The sequence below is a fragment of the Podarcis bocagei genome, assembly GCF_964188305.1.
Source record: "Podarcis bocagei genome assembly, chromosome: 1".
NCBI classification, from domain to species: Eukaryota; Metazoa; Chordata; class Lepidosauria; order Squamata; family Lacertidae; genus Podarcis; species Podarcis bocagei.
Window position 1 is genome coordinate 56583084 of NC_138125.1, and position 26277 is coordinate 56609360.

General features: G+C 39.9%; 1 protein-coding gene and 1 long non-coding RNA gene across 10 annotated transcripts in view; one reads left to right on the forward strand and one right to left on the reverse strand.

Annotated features, from left to right (window-relative positions):
- LRRC4C (leucine rich repeat containing 4C) overlaps positions 1 to 26277 on the forward strand; it is a 635825-nt gene that overhangs the window by 569931 nt on the left and 39617 nt on the right. The gene's annotated exons all lie outside the window — the stretch shown is intronic.
- On the reverse strand, positions 154 to 25005 carry LOC308571594. Of its 3 annotated transcripts, none has more exons than XR_014001543.1 (5): positions 24852 to 25005; positions 19617 to 19688; positions 17467 to 17611; positions 1953 to 2072; positions 154 to 1380 (listed from the first exon to the last, which is right to left on the reverse strand). It is a non-coding gene; the product is annotated as an uncharacterized lncRNA (long non-coding RNA). The 3 variants fall into 3 exon arrangements; XR_014001544.1 differs by lacking the exons at positions 154 to 1380; positions 1953 to 2072 and adding exons at positions 8413 to 8793; positions 13314 to 13360 and having other exon boundaries at positions 24852 to 25003; XR_014001545.1 differs by lacking the exons at positions 154 to 1380; positions 1953 to 2072 and adding an exon at positions 8413 to 8793 and having other exon boundaries at positions 24852 to 25002.

The following is a 26277-nucleotide window of genomic DNA, read 5'->3' on the forward strand; positions in this document are numbered from 1 at the left end:
AACACCAAAGTTATGGTACCTCAGGAAGGGGAAAAAAAAACAAAACAAGCTTGTTTGCCTGGCCATTTTTCAAGTCCTAACCCTTTTGAGTTTTGTTTTGTTTTGTTTTTAACTTAATTGGCTAAAGGTGTTCTTGCAATTTGCCTCAAAAAGATTTGTGCTGCAATTTACTATGGTAGTGGTACAAGGATCATTTGCAGTTGATTGCTCTTGTGTATTAGCCCTTTCCATTCATTGAAATAGCATAATAGCCAATACATAAAGCTTTTTAGCCCATTGCCTTCTCCCCAGACTTGGGTGGCCCCACCATCCCAGAGCAGTTGTAATTCACAGAAATATGACCACTACTTCACTGATGGAGCAAGAATTCAACCACTGTGCATCTCCTGGACACCATTGATGTGCCTGGAGACCCTGGCACACACATTGCCCTGAGAACTGATCTTTCATTACATAGCATCTGCTGGCCCTTCTCTTTGATCTTGAATTTTGAGCTTGATTCTGATGGAACTACCACAGAGTTTAGCAAGTTGCCCTGAAATGCCAGGGGTTCCTTCTCCAACACCAAGGCACACTAGGTTGTTCAAAACTATTGATAAGGGTGATTCCAACCCTTTGGCTTCAACCTTTTGGGTTGGTGCATAATTTAGATGCATACTGTAACAATAAGGATGAAGGCATGCAAAAGTTTATTGTATCTCCTCTGATTTTACTTGAGCATATAAAGTATTTCCAGTCACCTATAAGATCATTTTAAGCCATTTTAGGAATTGTCAGTACCCTTTCAACACATGACATGGACAAGTGGCTTGATTTTCAGATCAAAGTTAAAATCTGCTGTAAATTCAATAAGAAACAAATTAGAGCATGTTGTTTAAGCCTTGAAAGTTTGATGCATAGTGCACTGAGAAAACCAGTATAATGACTGCAGTTACATTTTACAGTGTATATCTATACCACACACATGTAGCAAGCAAATGAAACATCTTTTTTCTTCTGTCAACTCCCTAAAAACACATTGGAGTCCTCTGCAGTGTTTTGTGCTTCATCCTGTGGCATGAAGGAATAAGGATATATTCTTTGTGATGTTTGAAGAGGACAGCATGGGGAGGTACACTCATATATTTGAAGTGTGCCAAAGCTTTCCTCTTTCCTCCTCCTCACAGCATCAGTTCTGATCCAACAGTGATGTGACTCCTCCTCAGTCGTTCTCTTGGTATTTAGCTGCTGAGATCAAGATTTGGGCTATAGATGCAAAGAACTGAAATGTTCATTGTAGTTTGTATGAAAGAAGAAGTTGAATTGTACTGACTCTCTTTCTTCAGGCAGAGTCAGGTGATGAAGATCCATGTTTGCATCTTCTTTAAAGAAGTGAGTTCCCTGTTTGGGTTGGGGGGAAGGCAGCCTTTATTCACATATATAGATAGAAACATTTAGAATGAGCCAATTGAGTGGTTGGTCATTAAATATACAGTGGTACCTCAGGTTATATATGCTTCATGTTACATCTGCTTCAGGTTACAGACTCCACTAACCCAGAAATAGTACCTCAGGTTAAGAACTTTGCTTCAGGATGAGAACAGAAATTATGCTCCGGTGGTGTGGCGGCAGCAGGAGGCCCCATTAGCTAAAGTGGTGCTTCAAGTTAAGAACAGTTTCAGGTTAAGAACGGACCTCCAGAATGAATTAAGTAGTTAACCTGAGGTACCACTGTATGTCAGGTTCAGAAGGGGCAGAAGTCCAGATGACATTATCCAAGACTGCAGTAGACACTGGCTGATTTAGGGCAATGGATGCAAGTTAAATTTTGGGATGTTATTAGAAGGTTCACACAGAATTCATACAGAAATAAATTATAATCTATTTTCTTATTTCAGAGGTAGCTTTTAACAGGTGTGGGAATTTCATGTCAGAGGAAAAGGCTTATTTTTATTTTTGCTTTCAGTAGTAACCTTTGTCTAGTAGCATCCATTTGGCTCCAACCTACATGTTGGCAGGAATCTGAATAGTCCTTCCACAGGTGTTTCTCTTCCTTTTAAGTTGATAATCTTCTCTTCATTCTTCACTCATTTCTGAATGGAGAAAAAAAATAACAATAATTGAGCTATTTCAGAGTGTCACTATCTTCATTATGGATGTTAGATCATTTTCCTCAATATTTTCAGTAATAGGGCTGAGGACTTATTTCAATGAAACAGGTTTCTAGACCACACAGAGTGCATAGCTGTCAAGCGTCCCTTATTTGGTGGGACAGTCCCTTATCCCATTGCCATGTCCCGCTGCTGTCCCTTATTGATGAGGCTTTGTTTGGCTGCTGGCTGGGCTTTCTGCCTTTGGCTCGGAGGGGCTCAGAAGTTGAACATACCTGTGCCCGGAAAATCCCTTATTTTGGCTGCTGATCCCTTATTTGCGAGGCAGCTGGTCCCTTATTTTCAAATCTGTAAGTTGACAGGTATGCACAGAGTGGGGCAGAGAGGAGGAAGGATTTTTATTTGAAAATCATACTTAAAATCTTGGAACGGCTCTGAATTTTGCCTGTGAACACATTTGAACAAAAGTACAGCATTTTAGGTTATGTTTGAAAATATGACATACACCCTACCAAAAATGTTTTATTTTGTTTCTGTTAGCTGTTGTTCAGTCATCACTCCATTTGTCTTCTATACCTCTTCTAAAACCTTTATTTTCTTTCTCCATTCCACACATAATTCTATAAATTACTATCATATCATCTCTTACTTGCCTTTTTTCTAAATTAAAAGTCCCAAATGCCACAACCTTTATTCATAGGGGAGCCCCTGTATCCCCTTGATCATTCTGGTTGTCCTTTGCTCCATAATCCAAAATTTTAAGGGGAGAATAGCTTCTCATCTGGCCAGTGCAAGGGGCTTTGCTAATAGCGCTTTCAGATTCATTCACACAGTTTATAAGTACTCCCAAGCTTAGAAGAAAAGCAGCCAACTGGAATATGGCCGTAAACTGTTAATGAATTTATGAAAGGTGTGCCTGTTTACCTCATTAGAGAGGTGTGAATTCTCCTTTCTTTCGGGGGCATTTTTCAGTTCCCATCTTCTGCAAAAATCTTCAGGAAAAACAACACCCTCCCCCTTTTGAACCAGCCCTGTAGAAGCCATAGCCGCTGAAATGACTAAAGCATGACCTTTTTCTTTCGCTGGGATTTTTGTACAATTGGGTTGGCAGCCCTGTATATCTTTAATGGCCATGCTACCTAGAGCTGCCGTTGTTGCTATTAGCAGCAGGTATTCTGCTCTCATACCAGTTACCGGTTTTATTCTTTTGTTTTTCACCTCAGATGGTGCCTTTCTTTTGGCTGTTTAATGGCAACTTTGCTACAGAACTCTATGGGGCAACCTATCCCCAAACACTTCTTTAGCCCTGTGCAGAGACATCTAAGAGCTTTTCTCCCTGAGTTCCCAGCAGGAGTTTCCTACTTGCTTTGTATGTTCCAGCTAACACAAATGTACTTAGGTCCTGACTCCATTGCTAGGAGCCAGTCTAATGAGCTGTCACATGGAGACACTAATGGCAAGGCAGACTGATGTCCTTTGCCTGTTTGCATGATCCCACCTTTACAGTCCACATAATGTTGCAGGTTTTAGACTCTAGTATATTTGTTATATTTTAAAGTATATTATATATGTTGTTTGCATGCAAAGGTACCGTATCTTTCCGTGTATAACACACCCTTGTGTATAAGATGCCCCCTCTTTTGGGGGACTAAAAATTGAGAAAATGGGGGGAAATTGCACAGACTCATTGAGCTTTGGGGGGGAGGGGAGTTGCCAAAAATCGCTTACCCACAAAGCTACCAAATGTCTGAACACTTGCTGAGAGCAAGCACCAATCGCCTGCCCTATTGCCGCAGCTGCCAATAGCTAGGGGACCTTGCTACACCCACCAATAACCCACAAAAAGACCACTGACAATCTCCTACTCACTGCAGCCACCAATCGCCCATCCCAACTCTCCACTATCCGTGTATAAGACAAGCCCCAATTTTTAGCATAATTTTTAAATAAAACAACAATGCCTTATACAGTGGTACCTCGGGTTACATACGCTTCAGGTTACATACGCTTCAGGTTACAGACTCCGCTAACCCAGAAATAGTGCTTCAGGTTAAGAACTTTGCTCCAGGATGAGAACAGAAATTGTGCTCCGGCGGTGCAGCAGCAGCAGGAGGCCCCATTAGCTTAAGTGGTGCTTCAGGTTAAGAACAGTTTCAGGTTAAGTACGGACCTCCGGAATGAATTAAGTACTTAACCCGAGGTACCACTGTACACGGAAAGATACGGTATCTTCTTGCATGTGCTATCAGATCCATTGTGACGTAGCTTCATGACCACAACTTAATGAGCTCAAGGCTGCCATTTTTCAAATGCTCATGAGATCTGAATAGGTTTTGTTACTTCCAAGCTGTGCATACACTGGTTTTTCTCCTCCTCTAATTGCCCTTTATTCATGTTACATTTAGCAAGTCGCTATGTGCTCAGACTGCTTCAGTCTGTGATTTGGGTTCCACTCTGCTATGTTTTCCCTATTCACTCATATGGCAAGTTTTCGGTGGGGAGGGAGAAACTAACTTTTTTACCATTTGGAAAATCTGCAGGAAAAGCTTTGCCATGCTTCTTGGTAACACTGGAAGCCTGTGGTAAGGTGTGTTTGTGCCATATGTGTTTTGGGTGTGTATCCATCCATGTCACATCAGATGTACACTTCCTCAAACTGGCACAAAACAGATGTGGGAAGAAATGTGACATGAATGACCTTCCATTTCACCACAAACTTCCAATGCTAATTAATGGCAATAAATGAACTCGTGCTATATTTGAGTGCAGCTTCTGGCTGTGTAGAATATGCTCAATATTATTAATATTATCATTTATTAAATGTGTATACCACCCTTCTGTTCTGCCCCTGAAGTATAGATTTAGACACTTCACTTCACTTTAATTGATGCAAACATCTCTTGTGGGATTCAAGTGTGTTTGGCATAAAATAGTTAAAATATTTTGGAATAAGGATGGTTGGCTATGAAAACAATCAGGACATGTGGATATTGTGATATTACATAATGCATCTTCATCTAAGCATGACACATTGAAAACTGACTGAATTTCAGAAAGGCTTCCAGAATTTTCAGATCAGGATGTGGATTTGACAGATCTACATGAATGAGTAAAATTCTGAACCACTCTCAACTGACCATTTCATCTGCTAACTGTCTCAAAAGAGTTGTGTTCCTTTCCCATTATATAGGTAAAGCTCATGTAGTGGAATCATAAGTATTGTGTAGGAAACCAGAAATATAATAAACACCCTTTTTATATACCATGATAGCAGATATTCCAATATACTAGGGGTATGCAGTGACCACCAGATTCAACTTCTGTCTGTATTTGTAGTGTTTGGAAACAAAATGACCTGTTTCAGGGCTGCTGTGTGTCATTCCAATTCAATTTGTTATTCAGGTCCTAAATTGATGAGTTAAACCCCAAAAAGAGAACAGTGGTATGTGCCTCCTCATTTCTTACTACAGCTAGTTAGCCATCTCATAGTGGTTAGCCAACTGTGGAATGAGTCATGCAACCATTTTTTTGAAGTGATGGAAGCATCACAAAGTGACTCTCAACCTCAATATACAAGTAGTAAAATAGCCTTGTAAAAAGGATATTCCACATGACCAAATCACTACTTGTCACCCTCTGATAAGTTGCTGAATACATTTCAGAACTTAAAATCCAAATCCTTTTTGTGTTTAAACAATCAGGTCGCCTACTCCAGGGCTGCTGAAAAACTGCACTTTGGGCATCTGTTGGATTTTCATATCAGGCAATCTATGCCGCCAAAGGCGTAGAAGTGGAATGCTCATATATCCAGGAATTGGGCAACAGTTTCCTCTCTTTGTGCCAAATCACTGATATGTGAAAAATAAGCCCTGAGGCCCAATTCAGAATCCTTTTCTGTTCAGCCTGCAGTGGGAACTCTGGAAGAAAGCTCATTTGAGATGAGCCATTTGACATCCAAATGGGAATTCTGCAAGACAGCTGAATTTTCCTTGAAAATTTCACACCATCCCTGGTTCCATGTCACATTTAGTGCTCAGGTTTCTGATTGCAGATGAGTCTTGTTTAAATCTTACACTGCTCCTTATGCTACACGACAACATCAGCACTGTGGTTTCAACATATAATTGTCTATGCTGAAACGATGTTTTAATGGTGAAACTAAAATCTGATATTATCACGATCATATTGTGATCATGGTGTTTGCTTTTATTAGTCTGGTTTAGCATTTTCTTTCACTATTGTTACGAATTTTGAAGTCTTTTCATTTCTTTCATTTTGGTGAAGCAGCACCCTCTCTGCATCTGTTGAATTGTGAAGAATGTGGATACGTTAACTTAGAAAAGGTCTACCTTTCTAACATTATGACAAGCATTCGTAAATGCTTCAAATTCCCAAATGCCAGCACTTTTCAGATCTACTGAAATTCAAACTTTTAGGCTTCTGCACTACCAAGAATTTCGAAATTCTCTTGTTAAACAGCTCAATCTCCCATTTCCTATTTCTGCCTTTCCTTTAAATTCATTTCATGTGTTGCATGAATAGGCTAGTCTTTCCAATGATCAAGACGTATGGCAGTTGTAGTCCGAAACATCTAGAGGCAACAGTTTAGGGAAATCTGGAATAAAGTGTTTACATGTGTGTTTCCTGAGCTCTGTACTAGTAATAGGAATCCTCCATTTAAAGTAACAGCTCTACCAAGATTCATGCAGTTTTTATGTGGTCAAAAATGAGTTCCATATATGCAAATAAACAGCTTTTCATTGATCCACACTGAGACCAAGGTGACCATAGTGGCTAGGAGGGTGTATTTCCAGCTCCAGCACTTCACCAGCTAAAGCTTTTCCTGCATAGGGATCCATACTTTGGCAACTTCCATATTAGACTGTTGCAATACTTTTTAGGTGGGGATTGCCTTTGAATATCATTCAGAACCTGCAAATAGTACAGAATGCTAGTCACAAAGTTTTAAGGACGTAGTTGAAGGGAAAATAAGCTATGATCTTCAAAAGACAATCTACCAGTGGTTGTAACTTTGTAAACCATATTAATATTTATGACAATTTTATGTCACTTTCCAGCACTTGCAAAAAAATATTTGCAAATCAAAATATAATGCAGGTTATCAAGTGATAAGTAGAATTGTCAAGTAGATAACCTAGCATGTGGGCATTCTGCAGGTTTACCGTAATTGCATCCATTTTACTTTATAATAAATAGGCTGAATTTGGTGGATGGATCCTTCAACTCTGACTGCAGCCTGCATTGCAATCCCAAGATTATCCACTCTCTCATCTATCACTGTGCCAACAGATTTAACATTTGCTTGGTTACACTGATTCCATTATACCAATATTAGTGGCTTTCCACTAATCACTGTTCTTGATCAAGTATTTTCTTTCTCATTACTATTTTATTTTTATAGTGATTCTTACATATTTGAATATGGACTTAATTTTTGCACGACAACTCAGTCATTAAGATATTGTCCATTCAATAATACTGGCTCCAGAGCAACTACATTGCATAAGTAATACTCATTATGGTATCTGTGTTTTCTGTCTCAAAAGTACTGTGCATTTCTTTAGGGGTGGCTATTTTTATGCCTTCAGAGCTGTATATATAACTGGTTTTGGCTACGCTATATGAAACTGTTTGCCCTATTGTTATACAACATTTGGAGAAGACATAAACTGCGTGTGAACATTTTATTGACAGGAAGATGTGCTAAGTTATGCACTGCAGAACTATGTGTCTGCAGGCTACCTAAGGCATATTTGTACTTCCTGCTGTTGCTTTGTGTCAGAAAGGACTGCTTGGCATATTTTGGAAAAAACGAGTTTTTGTTTCCCTACCATGTGAACCTATGGAAAACACTTTGCTGTATGGAAGGTGGTCATGTGTCTAAGCATAAACATTTTAATTTTTGTTGGATTGTGACCCCAATTGATGCAAACCCTTGGCTAACTTTGTAAAGGAGGCTCAAACCATACTGAAAAGGGGCTGAAAGTGCCTCTTTTACCTCTCTAAATCAGTCTTTGAAAGACATTAGAACTCATTCTCAGGAATATTGAGTCTCAATCTTAATTATTTGAAAATGACTTTAAAGTGTTCCTTCGAAAGGTGCTGTACCTAATAATAATAACCTCCTGCAATTTTATGAGCTGCATATCTTGGAGGCCTCTTTTCCTCCCACATATGCACATTTATTCATTTTAGGCCATATTTTACTTATTTCATGTTTTAGTTTTACCACTAAATAACGATTCAGTATTGTGTATACATATATCAAAGAAGATTTATAAGATACATTATTCATGTTCCACACGAAGCACTTGAGTCTTTAATTATAAAATAAGCCTTTTGAAAAACATAGCCTATTTGCCCTTCAGCTATGTCTACCGTGCGGAGGCATACAGGGAAAGCAGCAACATTGGAAAGTAGGTTGTAAAAACACTTCAGTAGCTGGGGAACCTAGATGTATACTGTGGGTCACATGGTGTTTGTTTCTACAATTTTAAATCATTCAGAATTGGCATCCCCATTTGTACTTTTCTAAGGGCATGTTTGCAGAGCACCAGCCATGTCTTCTTGGAAGTGTCTATGTGATTACAGCTTTGCCTCTTGTACCGCCACAGCCAGTTTGGTATAAAAGGTGTGCCTTGCATCTTAGCTGTCTGAAGGATGAAGGCAAAGGGAGTCAGTTCTGGGAAGAACGAACACATAGCAAAATATGGATTGTAGCTATGGCAACAACTTTAAAGTTATTCGACACGGAAAAGTAAAAATGTACTGATGTGCACATAAGAAGAGCCTTGTTGGAATGGTTTGAAGGACTGTCTAGTCCAGCATTCTGTTCTCACAGTAGCCAACCAAATCCCTATGGGAGTCTGCAGGCAGGATGTGAATGCAACAGTACTCTATTCCCAGTAAATGGTAGACAGTGACACAGTGCTGATGACAAAACAAAAACAACAGTTCTAAACTTCAAAGACTGACAATTATCCAAAACCCTGACAGGACTAATACTATACAGAAAACAGTCCTTGATTTTGTATTCCCCAAAGAGGTTTCTGTTTTCCTGCCTTGTTTGCAGGGCACTATATAATTTCCATGTGTTGGGCTTACCTTATTGTTTCAAGGTGGTCAAGGGCCCAATTTCATTCATTAAAACAGTTCTCTATTAAGTATTTATCATTCTGCAGTCTCTCCAACTACCTGTGCTTCCTGGTCTAAAAAAGACCCATAGGAAGAGGATGCCTTCCCCTTTGATGAAGAAAGGTGAGGAGGGTGGCTATCAAGTGCTTGAAACTGGCGCACTCCCTGATTTTGTTTGGAAGAAAAGTCATTAAAAAAAACTCAGTCTCCTTAGCTTTCTGACATTACAAGAAAGGAAAGCATAGACCACCAGAGAGGAGAATTGTAGAATGAAAAGGAGACACTTAAACATCACACACAAAAAATCCCAGCCACTTCAAAAGTATTCCTTCAGAATTTCTGTGAAATGTTCTAGACCCATTGATAATTTGCAAATACAATTCATTTTCTCTTTAAATGGTGGTTTTAAAAATCAGATTTTATTGACACAGCACTAATAATGAGATTGCCAATACTGTGCTTAAGAGCTGGACTGCTCAAGGAACAGAATAAGTGTAAAATCCGCATATGAAAAAGAGGACCGCACCACTTCGAACCATAGGTGCTCTTCTGCTGACTGTACTGAAATTGCCCAGCAGACCAGAGTGGAAGCTTCTGACTCCAGGTCCGACCACAAGACTCCACCTACTAGTGACCCACTGATTGAATGGTTCAAAAACTAGGCTTTTGGCAGGCAATCCCACCCTGCAATGTAACCAGTCGGAGTGGCCCCACACATCCTGGCTGCCCGGGTGATTGTGACTGACCTTTGAGAGGCCACAATCACCACCCAGCCAGTATGGGATTAGAGGCCAATTTGCCATGAAAAGTGAGGAACCTCACTGCAAGAGAGAGAGAGAGAGAGAGAGAGAGAGAGAGAGAGAGAGAGAGAGAGAGAGAGAGAGAGAGGAGGAATACATTCAAACCCATGGTCCATATTAAGAAGCTCTGTTGATATTATAAATGAGAAAGAAAACAGGTAGGTTACATAAAAATAAAGTAAAATGGTTTATTCTCTAATTAATCTGAAGAGGAATCTCAAAGAGGATTCCCCGTTCAAGTGTGGCCATGTGGTGCTTAGGTCCCCTTCTAGCATAGGTGCCGGGGCTAAGGGGCTCTGGGTGCCATAGCTCCCTCAACATTTTTAAGGAGGGGCCAGGTACACACAAGGTGCAGCACAGCTACATGTGCATGGCGTGGGGTATGCATGTGCTACATCATCATGCCCCCCTGGTATACACACACTATGTCACCATGCCCTGCTATGTGAGCAAGTGACATGAGCATGCTGGCGGCATGATACCGCAGCACACACATGCTGGGGGACGTGATGACATAGTGCGCACCTCCCCCAGTGTGTGCGTATGACCTGGTGATGGCGCGCGGCCCTGGGTCACACTTCAAAGGCAGTGTTTTGACAATCGTAACACATTCTGTACAACAGCACATCATATCCAACATGTACACAGAGGGAAATGGCCTGCTGTTACCTTTCAACCACCCAGAAAGTAAAAGAGTCTTCCAAACTATTTCTGGAAAAACAGAGCCATGAGGAGAGAATTACTGCTCAGCACACAGAGGATGTTTGAAATACGACAGCTAGGTTGCTATTTAATGAGGAGGCTAGGACGTTGCATCAGGTAATTGTGAAAAGGGGCAGTTTGTTCTACACAACAGTATCTTCCATGCTTTCTCCTTATCAAATTATATGGAGGGCTTAGTATGACAAACACACAAGAAATGGGTTAATTGTGTCAAGCATGCTGAGATCACAACACTAAACAAAAGAATTGCTTTTAAAAAAGTTGGGATTTTGCTTTAATGGCAAAGTGGACATACTATATGAGAAAAATAAAAAACAGCAACAAGATACCTTTATGTTAAGTTGGGAACCATTTTTTGGACATTGCATAAAAGCATATTGTTTTTCCAATCAAAAGGTGGCCTTGGAATATTTTAAGATTTTATATGGTAGAGATGCTTTAGAATAAATAGCATAAATAATTGACTTTATTTATACTTTTGATTTGTGTATGTCTGTGGTTTTTGTGTCTTTCTCCCTTTTATTCTGGTATTGTCAAAATAATATTTGAGAAAACGAAACAACAGGTGGAAACAAGCCAGAATCAATAAGCTGTAACTAGAACATCTGCAATATATATACACACACAAAACAGCAGAGGAGCAATGAGAAAGACAAAGTGATGGTGGATAAATGAAAACGACTTGTTTATCTTTAGGACAAGGACAAGCACCATGCATACTAGAAAGTGGCTTCAGACATAGTTATGTGAAGGTAAAAACAACAAAGAGACTTGCCGCTTCATAACGACTAACAGATTAATTGTTGCATTACAGTATATGCCACAATAAATCTGTTAAAGTGCTACCAGACTCTTTGCTATTTCTGGTGCAACACACGCAATTATCCACCCTGAATTATGCACTCAAGTGTTCTGAAAGCAGCTTCAAACATTGCGCATCAGTCTGAAGCTTCCCACAGAGCACAGGCAGCAAGCATGGAACACACACCCTGCAATATATGAAAGGTCACAAACTTCCACTATTCAGGACAGGAGAAACTGCATATGGTTGGCTGCAAGAGAGAAATAAAACAAAGCAACTTTGGAGGGAAAAAGAAAGTAGAGATCTGAGAAAAGGTGGGTGGAATCTTGGTGGAAATGGAGTGGAAGTCAGGGAATTCCTAGCAAGTGTCCTCCTGTGCTTTTAAACAGGTCCATTAAAGGATGAAATTGTACCACAATGTACCAAAACCTGTTCTCTATTCCATCACAAAAGAGGTTTCTGTTTTTCTTTGTCATTTGTGGGGCACTTTAGGATTTATTTTTTATTTTTTTAAAAAAGAGAATTTCTTTAACATTTTGATGGGTGTGGGATTCAACTTAGTTTACCTCAGTGTGTTTGTGGGCTTTTCTTATTCTTCCCATAAAACATCCCCCCCCCCCATAAAACACTTCTTCATAATTTGAAAAACCCTGCGGGATTTCTTCTATATGTATTTTTTGTTTAAATATTGTTATTTTTAAAAAATCCCTCTCTTCAACCAAAAAGGCTCCCATAGCATAGCATTTTACACATCACTACAAAAAAGCAGACATTACTTCACAACACCTTCCCATGTGCTTTAATTGAAGTGAAGGAAGTCAGAGAGGGTGGCTACCGAAGATCCGAGATCGACGCACTCATCAATTTTGTTTTAAATGAAAGTATTTCCTTTCACCATTTTTTTTTAAAAATATAAATAAATAAATAAAAAGACAAAGCCTTTCTGCAGTGAATTCTTTAAAAGAGTTTAAGAAGAAGAAGAAGAAGAAGAAGAAGAAGAATAAAAAAAACAGAGTGCTAGTAAAAATACGAGTCAAGATAGTCAAGGGGAGAATGGCAGAGCCAAAGGCAAAAGGTACCAGCCATTTGCCCATGCAGTTTGGAAGTGAAAGGAAAGGGTGGTGTAGAATAGAAGATACCAAGAGACAGCTAAGCAGGAGAAAAGTTAAGCAAGCTTGAAAGTGGAAGCTAAATAGCCTGTGTTTCTCCAGTCTCTGCAATGCAGGAGATCTGTCTCTGCACTAAAACAGGTAAGTTGCAGCAACACAAAAGAATAGGCCTGAATAGTTCCACACAACACTTTCCAGGATATATGAGAACGCCTCTCCCTCACTGTTTTTTTTCTATGCTTGCACATACATAGATGAGACTCTTTGAAACAAGGAAAAAATTATTCTTTAACAAAGGGTTGCAAAGACTAAAAATGGCAAGAGCATCATTAGCAGCATTGTTGGGCTACTTGGAACACATCATATTAAGGAGTAAAACTTGTATATCTTTTATTTAAAAATCTGCATAAATAATTAAACATGGCTTCTGGTATAAGTTGGCCTAAATAAAGGATTTGAATGTGTTTCACCACTTACTGATCAAGCTGAGTCTTCATTCCCCTTGATGAATACAATCTCATGCACCCAGCTAAATGATACACTGTGCTTATGTAGCCATGTTTTGATTAGGCACAGATGCATTTAATTAGCAGTTTGTTTGATCAATTAGAAAATGAACCCTAAAGTCACCTACTTGCGTAGATCTGCTTTGAACAAGAATTTTAATCTTAGTGATGACTCCTAAAGAAATGAAGGGGAAAGAATATAATTAAACCATTAGCACATGGGGGGAAAGCCTTTGCTAGGTGCGAAGCAAGGAAAGCAAAAAAGCTTTAAATGCTAAACATATAGATTTCCAAACAAAGCAGAGAGTCAAGTGGCTCATGGGGTGCGCAATGGGATATGAAGCTCTAAACTGAACCCCCATCATTAGTTCTTTGAATATTCTCTCAATCAGTAATGACCGACTGTGAAATTTTCACAAGTGCTGGGAATTGATTTTCTCTCCTCCTACTGAAATCAATGGTGAAATTCCCATTGACTTCACCACTGGAGCAGAGTTAGATCAATATTTGAGTGCTCTTGAAAATACCATCTGACGTAAACATCATTATTATGTGGCTACAGAATTTATGGTGTTGCACCTCCACTTTTCATAGGTATTTGAAATTATAAAGAAGTTCCAGATTACACCAAATTGTTGTGATATTTATGTATGTAGGACTTTACATAGTACCAGTCTGACAGGTGCCAGTCCTAAGATGCACACAATATAAAATAGACTCACTGAAATGAGATGTAGGAGAGACTTGGAGGCATTGGTAGACAGGAGAAGAATGAGTGATTACTTAATTTCCACGTACTTTAACTTAGTTACAATAGCAACTAAGAGACCCCCTATTCTCATCACAGAGCTACAATTTCCAGAATGGTTTAACACTCAAACCTGCTTCCCAGGCGATTCTGGAGATTGTAGCTCTCTCAGGGTAATACAATCATGCCGACAACTCTCAACACCCTTAAAAAGTACAGTTCCCAGAATTCTTTAGGGGAAGCCATGACTGTTTACAGTGATACAATACTGCTTTAAATATATAGTGCACAAGGTGCCTTAGTTTGTACCAGAATTCACCATGATCAAGTTCCTTAAGTATCCTTAGTCACTTATTGGAATTCTCACCTCAGGGAGGCTCCCCTGGTACTACTAACTTCATTAATATATTTTCAGCACTAGGCGAAAAACATTTTACTCAAGTTCCCATACCTATTAACATCTGAGGATTTTTTTTTTTTACCCCATAATTTTGTAATTGTTTGTATAGAGTTGTATTACTATTCTTGTATTAAATGACAAAATATTTATCCTATAGTATACAGGATTTAACTATAGAAGGAATTCCCTCCCCCCCTGTAGTGCCTTTCATGAGTTAAGTCCTCTTATTTTATTCTTCTTCTTTCCTCTGTAATTTGGGCTCGGGTGTGATTATCAATTTATAACAGTAAAACCAAAGTGTGGCAAGATTAAATCAGCTGTGCAGATCCACACAAGTATTTTGCTGCAAAGCTGAGAATGAACCAGCTGGGCCCCGTCAGAAAACCATTAAAAAATCATTCCTACCTGGACACTATTTTCTGAGGTGATGCTCACTTTTCCTTTGATAGCATTTAAGACCAGCATAGCTCCTCTTTCTCAACAAACTTTCTGCAACCCTGAAACCTTGATGCTACTGAGTTTTTTGTTGGGCTTTTTTTTTCCTCGAGGAGGACAAATGTAATATTCCATACTGTTTGCCTGCACTGTTGGAGCATTTTATTAAACTGGTGTTTTTATTTTCCCTGAACGTCAAACTGGCAGCCTCTAAAATTCCCTACTCACAGGCTGTCTGCAAAAAGTGCCCTTTACTGTCGACAAAGGTGTGTCTAGAATAAGCACTTTTTCATCCTCTGTTGGGAATGGTTTCCTGCTGCCAAGTTGAGGGAGCAGATGTACTTGGATCACAGATAAAAATGTGGACAGAAGAGGAAATTCTATTTTAATGGAGGAATGTACAGTAGTTAAGGTAAAGAATATTATGTATTTATTGATTCAGTTTATATCCGCTGTTTATCCTGAAGGAGCCCAGGGTAGAAAATGCAACAACAACAACAACAACAACAACAACAACAACAACAACAACAACAACAATTCAAAACATTCTAGAAATAGTTTGAAACATTATTTCAGGGTTGCCAAGAACAGCATCTTTTGGCCATCAAATGTCTGGTTAAACAGGAATGTTCTTACCTTCTCCTGAAAGTCAATAATGAGGGAATTCCACAAACAGGGAAGCACCTTTGAAAAGGTCCTGTTATGGGTCAGTTATTGGTAGGGGCACCAAAAAGGTCTCTCCTGATTATTTTAGGGTTCAAGATGGTTGATACAGAGGAAGGTCCTAATTTGATGTATTTGTGTCATAAGCCATTGGGTGTTTTATATGGTAATACTACCACCTTGAATTAGGCCTAGTAGCTCACTGGCAGCCAGCACAGTGCTTTAAAGACCAGCAAAACAAGGTCCCATTGGGCTGCCCCACTTGCTAGCCTAGTATCCACATTTCTAGCGGCAGTCTTCAAGGGCAGCCCCCCATATAGCAAATTGCAGTAGTCCAGGACTGTTATGGAAGGGTTATTTTACTAATAGGTTTGAATGATATTGTAAATGGCTCCAGGGCTGAGGCTGGTAAGCACCCATAAAATGCATGTGCTCAGCCTTTGGGTCCTTTTCAGAAGATAACAGAGTTGTTCTGCCTAAGTTTCTGTAATTGCAGATAGTATTAATTTTCTGGCCAGGTCTAGTATAAAAACTTTCTGTCCATGCTCCAGGTTCTGAAGTGTTGTAAACCAAGATTTTGGCACAGCTACCCATGACCCCAGCCTTGTAGACCACTACTATTAATTAGAAAGACAGAGTACATTGTATTGCAGCGCCCTTTACCTTTAAGCTAGAGCATTAATATTGGCTACAATCCAGTGCACTCCAATCGCACTGAGCACAATAGAACTTATTTATAAGCAGACATGTATAGGATATTAAGATTTCACTGTTAGGCGAGCTCAAGTCCCCTGAAGCCTGTCATCATTTATTCTGGGACAAAATTACTAGACTGATTTCAAAGCCTGGTCTCCTAGGCCATCAATGCAGATGCTGCAAAATGCCCAGATATGAACCAAATATATTTGTCCATGAACCAAATATATTTGGAAGGGTTTTTATAAGTAGAAATGTTTATCTATGGGAGAGATATTGGGGGACTAGGATATAAATAGATGCCATGATTCCGACTGCATTTTGCTCTTATAAATTTGCTCTGTCATCTCAATGACAATCCAAAGATGTACCCTCAGGTCTGAGGAATTATTATGGATTTGGACTGAATGCAAAGGAGGATGCAGGATAAATCGACATGTTAAATTGTTTCTGAAAGCTGCAACCACTAAATCAAATACTAGGTTGCTAAGGGAGATATGTTTTTCTATTGTTCACTAACCTGTAGCAAGTAAATAAGATAATAAAGAGGAAAGGGAAGCCTTAGCCACAGATGGCCTAACAATTAAGTAGAGTGAGGTGGCTGCCTTGGACAGCTGATTTTGGGTGTCATGAAAGGGAACGATTTACGATTATTAAATTTTTACTGCCAGGAAGTGGTAGAGACAAGAGATTTTCTTTATCAGGTGTCAAAATAAGTTGACTGGTCTTAGTAACAGGGAATTTGATGTGGAGGGGGCATTTTCTGTTCTGTCTCAGACAGCAACTTTTACTGGGCCAGACTTCATCTTAGCAGATGTGTAACGTGATTAGAGTGGTGAATGTTTAATGCAAATAAAATATGTACATAAAAAGTAGCCTTTGCACATATCAAAACAATCCAAAAGAATTTCTTCCTTTATAGTTGGAAACTTTATTGTTAGAAATTTACAATATAGTCTTAGAAGGTTACTGGCTGTTCAACAGCATAAAAATAAAATTGCATTTCTTTGTATGGCATTGTTGTAGATGGAGCGTGTTGCTATTGTTGCTTAAATGAGTCAGTGAAATTATTGTGGTGGACAGGGGTTTGAGAAGTGGCTTTTCATTGCAGGATTCTTTTTCAGTTTCTCTTTCAATTTCAGATATACAATTCAACTGATTATTTTTTCCCCTCATCTGCTAATGAAAAAAAGATCTGCACTGATCAAAATTTGCCCCTTTATATCTCTTTGATGTGCAAGCACGTGGCATGTTTGCTCATCTTAGCATTTGTAGAGGCACAGTTGAGAGTTGTTGTTACTATTTTTAAGGAGGGAAAACCTGGAACCAAACTTCTTACCTGCATATAACTGTCTAGCGGTGTTTTATCTGCGCATTCCATAGCCAGCCTGCAGCTGTTGATCCTGTTGGAAGTAGGTCAGAGGAGTAACCCTTTGACTCAAAAATGCCAGTCATGTTCATTCCCCAGATATGACTCATGATCCCTGGAAGCAAATTCGACAAGCAAACTGAAGTAGAAGATGCTAGAGTTACAGGATGATTTTGGGGAATGAACATTTTAACTGAATAAACACTGTGATAAATTGGGGCATCATTTGATTGCAGATTAATCATCTTAATTAATCAAAGCTAGCCATCTTGAGATGCATATGGAGTAGACAGCAGGAGAAAGAGCATATGTCCTGTGTGGGTTGCTGTAGCAAGTAAGGGTAGAACAAAAGGGGAACCAACACAAGGTTTTGTGCCTAATGATGTTCTCTTGCAGAGTGACCCCAAGTAATGCAAAGTATTCTTTTTGCCTGTGTTTTTGCTGACCATGCTCTCCCCAGCATATCAACTCCAAAAAGTCCTGGGATATGTATATTCCTAGGAACCTAAAATCTCTATGAACATATAAGCACCCTGCAAAACTACACATTCACAGGCATGCTGACAAGTTTGATTTATGTTCTGAGGGCAAGCAGAATCTCTTGGGGAAATGATAATTCATAATTCACCCTAGCATTAAGGGCCAGATAATTATGAAATTTAAGAAGATCACTACTTTCTCCACAACCTTAGATTATTTGATAGCCCCCTTTTCAGGATATTTTCAGGATATAGTGAAAGATTGACCCCTGACTTGGAACAGCTCCAGCCAAACTCCACATAGGCGTAATGTAAAGATAAGAGTGTTATAATTCCAGTCTCAAGCTGCTTCTTAGATTCTGACTCAGCCGAGGTCTTAATGACACCCTTAAAAAAGTAAAGGTAAAGGACCCCTGACCATTAAGTCCAGTCGTGAATGACTCTGGCCTTGCGGCGCTCATCTCACTTTAGAAGCCGAGGGAGCTGGCGTTTGTCCGCAGACAGTTTTTCTGGGTCATGTGGCCAGCATGACTAAGCCGCTTCTGGTGAAACCAGAGCAGCGCACAGAAACACCATTTATCTTCCCTCTGGAGTGGTACCTATTTATCTATTTGCACTTTGACGTGCTTTCGAACAGCTAGGTTGGCAAGAGATGGGGCCGAGCAACAGGAGCAAACCCTGTCACGGGGATTCGAACTGCCAACCTTCTGATCGGCAAGCCCAAGAGGCTCAGTGGTTTAGACCACAGCACCACCCGTGTCCCTTTAATGACACCCTTAGCCACTGTTAAACTAGGATTTGGGAGGTAGGACCCTCAGTGCAGACTGACTGAAGATCCACCTATATCCAAAGCCACCAAACATGAAATCTCTTGAAGAATTGCCATGCAATGTACACAAATCTCCACAGTCTTCTGGCACAGCTTCACTAGTCCTGCCAGGAAAATATTGAAGAATGATGAAGTGCCAGACTGCAGGCTAAAATGCTATTTCTTTACATTGATCAGGGAAGACATAAAACTGCATAATGTATATGACAACAGTGTCTCATACCGAATGCAAACGAACTGTGAAAAAGACACTGAATTAAAAGTGGAGACACCATATGTACTTTTCTTTGTTTATTTGTTTCTTACACAAGAAAATCATTGGTAAAAACTAATTAAAAAGAAAATAGCCCAATATAGGCAGGAGACCTGGTAAGAAGATAAAAATGATTCATTCCATGCCTGGAACTTGTTAGTCCAAGTTGGCTGTTACTTAGAAGTTCTTTATCATTCAAAACACCCTCCCTCTGTCTCTGGGCCTGCTTCCTAACTTTCCTTGGGAACTTTGATTCATGAGCATCTTCCTACTCATTGAATTAATGTACTTATAAACCAGGGTTGCCATATTTCAGAAAGTGAAAATCCGGACGCAAAAGTTGTTGAGCTTTCTTTGCAAAATCTTAAAATATTTACGTGTTTGAGCTAGTTTTAAAGGAAATTTGCCAAAATCTAAACTTCTAACATGGGTTGCCATACATCTGGATTTTCCTGGACATTTCAGCGATTTCTGCCCAGACACTGTTTCCAACTGCCGTATTCCATCTACGTCTGGGAAATTCAGGACATATGTCTGCTCTGTTATAAACTACATTTACCTTGTGCCTCCTGGTCAACTGTTAGCTGAGCTCATCTTCACTCTTTAGCCCTTGTGAGTTTTATGTTATGACCTGTTAGGACAGGGCAAAGAACAAGAAAGGGTAGAAGGAAGAGAGCATGCAAAATTGCTGATTCACACTACAATTGATTCTACAGGAAATGGAGATGCTGTGCAATTCTTCTTACAACTGATCTGAAAATGACTCATGCTCTAGGTTTCAATTCCCATAACTTCTTTTGGGGATTTTTGGGTTGCTAATATTGTTACAGACCTGACTCTCCCAGGAAACTCAAGCCCCACTATTTTATTGACAAAATATTTGAGGGTTGGGGGTTGGGGTTCTGTTCGCTCACCCCTTGTGATGTTATTTTCCCCAAAACAGATAAGATATTGATTTTAACATGTTATTCTAGGTTCATCAACATGACACCTACAAAATATCTCAATAAATATCTCTTCAAAAATCCACAGTGAATTAGAGACCATTGGCCCACCCTCTCCTACAATGAACATGGCTCCTTAAACATGGCAACGTTTCATTGGATGCTAGAAGTGGGCACACACTCTTCTGTTTTGAGTGGTGCAATGCCCATACTGTGTTATGCCACAGTCCCACATAACAACAGCAACAATGTAGTGCTATGCCATGCCCCATGACACTCAGTTTGTGACTGGTGCCTACAGCACTCTTTCTACATTCCAAATATGCCTCTTGCCCAAAATGTTTGATGACTCTGGTGTATATTATATCCAGTGCTATATTTTTTTGAAAAAGAGGTGCCAGAACTCATTATGAACGCCTCCCTTGTTCTCTTAGAATGGCAATGGCGGCCACCTGAGAGGTACCAGAACTGAGTTCTGGTGAGTCCAGCTGGGGGGGAAAGCCCTGATTATATCCCATATTCTGTGATTTTGGTAACATTCTGTGGCTTTGGTAATGTTAACGTTTTGTAAATAATACCCATTGCCAGCTTTTAATCTGAAAACAATTCATATTGTCTTATAGCTTGTAATATTTCCTCATAAACCATGCAAAATATCACCCAACTGCTTTTCTTTTTCTTTTTGCATATATTGGTATGTGGAAAGGGAAGCCCTTACCCCAGCAGTGCACCTTCTGGTATTTAAAACAATCTCTCACAGCAGGACGCAATAGCACTTGAAATGATTAAAACAAGCACTAAAATGTCATTATAGATTAATGAAATCCTGTCATCAAGCAACACAGGCAGGGCACTTCTGTCAGACTCTAGAAGTTGCAATAAAAATGAAGAAAGTGAAGTTGAAGTTTTGGATAAGGGAAGGGAACTAGGGGAACTAAGATCAACAATGTTTCCGCTTCCCTTCCTCCTACCCCCACCCTCACCTACTAACACAGAATGTGCTGTTTTGTCTGAAAGAATATGTTGCCCAGTGTAGTGCCCCCGATGCAACATATTTATGGGATCCTGTTCTATCTGTTCTGGAGGAAGTTTCACTCATCTTAAAGGTACTCTGCTTGGGGAATACTTATGGATCCATTACTGACCCTTGCTTAGTTTCCCTGTCTGGACAGAAATAACCTGGTTTTAGTCGCCTATGCCCTGGAAATCTCTAGGTTGCCAGATTATTAACTGGGACCAGAAGATCTGAGCATTTTACACAGATTCTAGCCCAAGTGCACTGGCTGCCAATTACTTTCTGGGCTCAATTCAAAGCGCTAGTTGTGACCTCTGAAGCCACAGGACCCCAGGACCCAAAATACTGCCTTTCCACACATGAATTGGCCTAGACACTGCAGTCATCATCAAAGGCTTCTACTTTATGCTTCTGCTGAAGCATAAAGATGGCAATAGCTCAAGAATGAAATCATAGGTTTCATGTTTTAGTTATTGGATTGTTCCTGGAAAAAATATATCCTCATGAGCATATGTGTGAGCATATTGCACAAGTGAATGACTTCCATTTCAAACCTGTAATCTGCAGAACCAGACAGCTTCTACTCTCTTGTTAAAAAAGCAAGCAGTTCAGTTGCATAACATATCCTTGCAGCTTCATAGAATACAGCATATAACTCACATGAGCAATCTTTTGCCTGGAAAATGTGCAATGAATAGGGATGGGAGGAGCTATCTATTTTGGTTTCCTCAGTTTCTCATTTTTTCCTATCTTAAGTTCAGTTTTCCACATTTCTGCAGCAATTTGCACTTTTTTATATTTTTAAAAACATGAAAATCCATCAGCATTTGACAAATGTACATATTTTTGCAAGTGATTTCTCCTACTATAATGCATGTTTTATGTTATTTTCAACTAATATACTCATTTTTATGCATACTTTCCCCTAACAGATGCATTTGTGCTGACACTGGTTCATTGGGGAGCTATATCTCAAAAATCAGATATGTGTGCATTTCAAAGGATGGCGGTGTTTTGGTTCTCATGTGGTTTTGGAAAGTGTAAATTTTACGGATTCACCTTTAACTGCAAACTGCATCTAATTTCTCTCCCATTTCTAACCATGAGCAAGCCTGATGAATTCTGCCTGCTTCCCTGTTATGGCAGATAAAATGAATTTGCCACGGCACAACTGCAATTAGTGAAATGCATGTGTCTGTGTTATTTCTGGAGGGGTAATAATTCCGTGTTGAACTCTGAGCTCATAAATTGCTTGTCACTGTCACATAATGACAGGAAACTTTGGCGTCCCTAATTCTGCCCACCGCAAGATCTCCCTCCTTCCTTCTTTCTCAGCTGTTCTGCCAGAACATATGAGAATTCAAACAATGATGATTGGTTTCCATTGGTACAGAACTATTCTCCGGAACATTGAGGGAAGTGATAGTTCAAGGCTGCTCCTTTTCCTCTTTTCATCATTGCCTAGTGTTGTTTTACTTTGCTCATTGCAGAGAGAAACAGATTATCCAGTGTGTGGGCTGGCAGCAGCCAGCAGGCTTTCTCATTTTTCCTGCAGTACAACCCAGTGGGGATCTCCAGCAATTTGAAACGTGTATGCATTCTGGCTGATCTGTCGTCATCGCCACCATTGCCCGCAGTGCATACCCATAAATTCCCAAGGCAGACATGCCATTACACACAATATGATTTGTACTGCAGCAGCAGCTGGTGAGATAGAGAGATCTCACAGGATGCTGCACAGGAGGAGAAATATTCCCGCACTGGATCAGTCCATTGGGCCATTAAACCTCATGCATTGCCTCTGGCAGTGGCCACTAGTGGAGGCTTCAAATGAAAACACCACAGAAAGTATTGGGCACATTGAAGAAGGTCAAAAAAGGGCAGCACTTGCTTGAACATGCCATTAACTATCAGCTTCCAAATTGCCATCCATTCACACATATGAACACATACACACATGTAGAGGACACCTGGTGTGTGTTTGAATGTTGCACTCTCAGGAATGCTGGTTTGTACTATGCTTGAAGGTGCCATTGCAGTTTAACCTTGGTATACTGATTGTACATAATAGGGCAATTTCACAGTACAGTAACATGTTCTAGAACACCCTATCTCAACCTGTGGGTCCCCAGATGTTGTTGAACTACAACTCCCATCACCCCTAGCTAGCAAGGCCAGAGCTCAGGGATGATGGGAGTTGTAGTCCAACAACATCTGGGGACCCACAGGTTGAGAACCGCTGATCTAGAGGATCACTCTCTGAAGTATGTTACACCACACCCATTTTACTCTATTCCTCATATTGTATGCAACACATCAGCCGTATATCACAGCCAACCAGATGATCACATGGTGGACTATAAAAGAGGAAACACATCAAGCAAAGCACTGAGAGACAATGCATGGCTAGAGAACTGTGTACAGTCTGGGTGTATTAGATTGATCGGGCTACTTCAGTGTTTCGTAGGTCAGCTTAAATTGAAGCCACCAGACAAGGAAGCTTGAACTTCACCAACAAAGACCAACTGCCTTCTTTTTACACCCTTGAGGTTATATAAAGTGTTGGGCACATTATAATTGGATGCTACTTGCTGAGCAAAGTGTTTATTTTCTTAGTAGGTGGGAGACAGTGGATTGCACCTTTTACGAGGCCTTTATGGTAATATTATTATAGATAATCGTGCAGGAGAAACCACTCAAATGCAGCAATTAATGTCCAATTTGCTTTTCAGCAGCCCAAGGCTGAACTGCTGTGGTTGTAATCCAGTTTAATGACTGCTTTAGGGGGGGGGGAATGTCATCTGATAGATGTTTTGCTTTTATAATGGGCATCTTTGCAATCTTCCCAGTTGCCATCACTTAGCGCAACTAAATGAGCACATTAAAGGGAGGCAGAATGATGCACAACTATGAAAAACTGTAGCGGAGCTGAGGAGTTATTTTTAGCAAGAAGATACTGATGACTAGTGGTGAGAGCAAGAGTTGCCTTCAGGAAAGTTAGGATTTAGAATTCATTATTGCCTGTGAATTATAGACAACATCTTTAGCCCTTCAGAACTGAGAGATTATTTTCTGCATGTTGCCTTGATTTCTAAGGCTAGTAAGGGAGGATTACTTCTTTGGGACATTGGCCTACTAATCAACAGTAGTGAGCACTCTCATTAAAGTGTACTGCTTCATAGCTAATTCCTTTCCTCCACTGATTTGATATTTTTGAGCATCCTTTATGCAGACAACGGTTTAGACCAGAGACAAGCATGCTGATGAATGAATAGCCTTTTGCCAATAGTTTATGTGAGCACAGCTCAACTATTTTAGGTGGCACAAGCTCAAGCTTGCTTATACTGATAGCTCATGTACCTGGTGGGCTACAAAACTGCAACACTACAAAGCTCCAAATAATCTGGGTTGTTCTGTGCTGGGCTGAACAACAGTAAGGCTCAAAAAGAAGTTATTATCTGGACAGAACTATCTGAAGCAGATTATCAAGCAGCAAAGGTAAACAAAGTAGAGTGGTACTTCAGGTTACAGATGCTTCAGGTTACAGATGCTTCAGGTTACAGACTCCACTAACCCAGAAATAGTACCTCGGGTTAAGAAATTTGCTTCAGGATGAGAACAGAAATCACGCAGCGGGAGCAGTGGGAGTCCCCATTAGCTAAAGTGGTACCTCAGGTTAAGAACAGTTTCAGGTTAAGAACGGACCTCCAGAACGAATTAAGTACTAAACCCGAGGTACCACTGGATCCATATCTACTACTACAGTGTTCAAAAATACAGTATGTTGCTACCACAGCTAACCCACAAATTGTTACCGACTATGTTGCCATCTTACCAATGAAACAAGATGAATGCATATATCAACAGGAAACATATTGTTGCACAGGGACACTTGAAGATCCCAGAAGAATATCATTGTTCTGTTGATTGTGACTGTTGCCTAGCCAATCCAACAATGTTGAACTCTCTGTCCATCAGCTGATGGTAGTTAGGTGACTCCACCTCTGCATTCTGCAGGGATTGGCTGCGTAACCACGTTCCCCATGGCAACTGCCAATCCAGCCAGATTTCTACCTGCCCCACACCTGTCCAGGACAGGAGGTTAAGGTAAACAGTCTCATGGGCCAAACTGGAATCTGTGCTGTGCTGGATTTGGCCTATAGGCCAGAGCTACCCCACCCCTAGCATATAGAGAAGAGTTTGCATGACTCCTGTATTTATCACATAACACCAGAAGGCTAATGAAAGTGGACTAAAGAATATATTTGCCAATGTGGATTGAGTTAAATGCATGGCAATAGTTCCACAACTTTGAATATACTTATAAACAGGATTCCATGGCATATAAAGCCTCTACTTTGCTAAAGCCAAGCAGGTATAGGTCTGCTCAGTGCCTAGATAGGAGGTTGCTGGGAAGCACATGAATACTGCTTTGGGTCCAAGAGAGATTAAACAGTGACATGTAAATGTGAGAAATAAAAACTATTTCAGTAAATATGAAAATCTATAGATCTGCTGTCTGGGTTCTTCTCATATTACTGCTTTGGTTGTGAACAATGACCTTAGATGAAGCCTCTTTGTTAATGGAAAGTTCCAACCAGCATTCCCTCTCCCAGTTCCCATGGGAAAGCTATTTTGCTCCTACATATAACAAGCAGTAGATGTTAGCATATGTGCACAAGTGTTTGGTATTAAGGAGAAGCTCTTCTGTAATTAAGATCTTAGATAATTACATGATTACTTTATTTTGCAGCTTCAACAACACTCCCCTCAAAATATTTTAAATCAAACCTTAGTTTGTAGAAATTAATTACAGTACTTGGTTAAAGCTTTCTGTGAAATCACAGAATTAGGACAGCCTGCCATCATATTAGGATATGTGTCTCTTTGCTCAGATCCAAAAGGTAAAAAGTCTGTTGCCTTTTAGAGCAATACAAAGTTTTCCTTCCCGTATCAGAGAAACTTGTGTGTATGTCATTAGCAGTTATCCACCCAGGCTACTTTGCTTGCTTAAGAAGACCTGCTTTCCTCCTGTCTTTTTCTGCTATCTTCTCTGGTAACTTCCTTATAGGCTGAGCAGTCAGTCCTCAGCTTTCTTTTTGTGTTCCTCAACTTCTTAATGAGCATCTGAAATGCATATGTTGGTAGATGTCTCACTTTGATCTGCATATAGACTGATTGCTACAAGGACTCTTTCCTCTAGCATTTCAAATATTTTAGATATGAGTTATCCATGTAAATCTTAATAAATATTTATTTCC